Raw genomic sequence first — 2,740 nt, forward strand, 5'->3', positions numbered from 1 at the left:
CATTGTTCGCCACCTGTAACCATCCTTAACTGCTCTTGGGAACTAATGATGTTCTGGGATCCAGAGGTGAAGGAATGGGGTGGAAAGCTATATATTTTTTGAGCTAAAAAAAAAAAAAACCTGGACTAGAAAATAACATACACACATCTCTTCCTAAACCCTAACTTCATTTAAAAATACTCTGGGGAACGGTGTTTGAAAAAACTTGAACGAGTCAGCTATAGGTAAATTCAAAACACACACGCAGCCTATGCCTGCACAGATAATCCCCAGTAACTCATTCAGCAGGGTAAAGTTTTTAAAAGTTCACTTCCCCTTTGGAGGTAGAAGCTCAACATCAATGCCAAAAATAGAGACTCTAATAACTCTTTGGTATCTCCTTGATAACTTAAATGAGTGCAAAGGCAGAGAGAAACCAGTGGCTTCCCCAATCTGAGGTGACTTACGTTTCTGTGATTAAGATGCCACCTCTAAGACTGGAAACTTTACAAACCAGATGGAGGCTTTCTGCAACTGATTTCTTTTCTAAATCAGTTGTGCTAATTTTGGAGCAATGTATCTGGGGTTCTGGGTGTTTTCCACTAATCTAGTGCTCCATGGGAAAAAAAAAAAAAAACCTTTGCATGCACACAGGTATCCCTCCTCTCCTAAGGCCACTTGTCTCTCTCTCTCTCTCTCTCTCTCTCTCTCTCACACACACACACACACACACACACACACACACGCCCTCCGTTTTTGCGAAGAAGTCCCAAATAAGCAATCAAGGAAGATAAAACCTTGGAAACTCAATGGCTGCCATTCACATTGGAGACACTTTTGGAGGTACTTAATGAAGTGAAGGCGGGAAGAAGCAGCCTAATACTTAACATCACAGGGCACATCTCTGAGATAGGAGCCTCTCCCCTCCCTCCACACATCTAATCACCCACGCCAGGGGTTTTTGGTTTTTTTTTTTTGTGGTCTCTTCCAGCCTCTCCAATGATGAAGACCCGAACTGCTGACATGACCTCAATACTGTGACATCATTTCAGTAACACACCAAGGAGAAAAGCTGGCACATTCCTGCAACTCAGCTGACTGTAGGTCAGCAATCACGCTGTCCCCTGCCCCGTCAAAACGCAGAGGTCACAATCTATTTCAAAAGTAAAGAGTCCCCACCACCCCATTCCTGAGAAGTCGCCACCTCCATGCTCTGGAAAAGGGAGGACAGCGTGCAACCTGACGAATGCCACGACTCAACACACCCAGGTACTACCAGAAGCAAAAGTGGTACAATTCCATGTATTTTTCCGTCCATTTCTCCAGGACATCATCCCTACCCTCCTGTCTTTAACTGTGTCTTCGACTAGCGAACACTTCAGCTCATTCCTCTCTCATCTTCTGGAAATAACCCACGGTTCGTTTTCACCATGAGACGCAGGGATTCTCACCCAAGTCATCCTGGCTCTTCACGGGCAGCAAGAATCCAAGTTTCCTCACGCGTCACCTGAAGCCCCAACTTCTGGAAACGCCTCCCCTTTGCCCGTGTCCACGAGCTGGAATTGCGGCGAGAGCCGAGCACGCAGCTGCGGGAGCTACTGCTGTCGCCACCAAAGCCAAGGAGGCGACTGGAGGCTCAGACTGGTCGGCGGCCTCGGGGCGACCACAGGCCAGGCCCTTGCCCCGATACTCGAATCAGGGCGCCTCCTCTCCCGCAGAGAGTGAGCTCCCGCGCCCCGCTGAGCACCCACGCGAGCCCTGGCGCCGGGAAAACGCTCTGCACCCGGCGCCCGGCCGGGGACGCCGCCAAGCGCATAGCTCCGGCGGAGTGCATGCTTGGGCAGCCGTAGCGGCGGGGAAGAGGGGCGTGTTCCCTGCGCCTCCAAGCCTGAACGCTGCGTCTCCATGGGACAGGGGAAGGCGGCAAGCCGAGCACGCCGTCCCTGACGGCGGATGCCGGTCCGGCCCCGCCGGGCCCGCCTGGCGAAGCGCTGTAGCCCGTGCGCCCTTGCGGGGACAGCAGCGGTGCGCGCTCTGCGCGGCCGCCTCCGCCTCTGCCTCGGCGCGCAAACTTTCTCCGCGACCACCGCTCCTGCCTCCCCGGCGGGGGCGCCGCGCTATCCCCAGGGCCCAGAAACTGCTCGCCCCCTCCCCTCCTCAGCCAGGACCCACTGAAAATATGGCGCCCTCGAAAGTCGTTCCTCGGTCCCCTCAGGGATCCCGAAATGCCAGTCTCCAGGTTTCTCCAGCTCCCAGTGGGCGCGAAATTTCAGCTCGCGGGGCCGGGTTAGCAGAGGGAGCCGTTCGGTCACAGCGAAGCCAGTCACGCTGAATCGAATCCTGCCCTCGCTCTCTGCCGGGCGCTGGCCCCATCTCTCAGCCGCCAGCAGTTCGCCGGTGGCGAGATTGCCAAGTACAGGGGAGTCGTGGAATCGCTGAGCGTCCGGCACTGGAGAAGGAGCTCCGCACCGGCGGGCTGTCTCTGCCCAGAGCCTCGGCGGGATACTTGTTTGCAAAGTGGCGCTGGAGTCCGGGCGGCCAGTGCTGGAATGAAGCCGCTCCGCCCGCGCCAACTGTCCTGGCGCGGGGGCCGGCCGGGGTCGAGGGGACACTCCATGCAGGCGGGGCCGCTTTTCAAAGCCCAGTTACCGGAAACCCAGCGGGAGCCCCGGAGAGGACCGGCTGCCCACGGCCGGGAATCCGCTCTCGGGCGCCGGCTGCGAGGCTGTTTGCAAACCGCTGCGCCCGGGTCGAGTGCGGT

General features: G+C 56.3%; 1 pseudogene; it reads left to right on the forward strand.

Annotated features, from left to right (window-relative positions):
• The first annotated feature begins 788 nt into the window (after window positions 1-788).
• Window positions 789-2,311, forward strand: LOC105810965 (annotated as a pseudogene).
• The last annotated feature ends 429 nt before the right edge of the window (window positions 2,312-2,740 follow it).

Source organism: Propithecus coquereli, unplaced genomic scaffold (assembly GCF_000956105.1).
Source record: "Propithecus coquereli isolate 6110/MARCELLA unplaced genomic scaffold, Pcoq_1.0 Scaffold224, whole genome shotgun sequence".
NCBI lineage: Eukaryota > Metazoa > Chordata > Mammalia > Primates > Indriidae > Propithecus > Propithecus coquereli.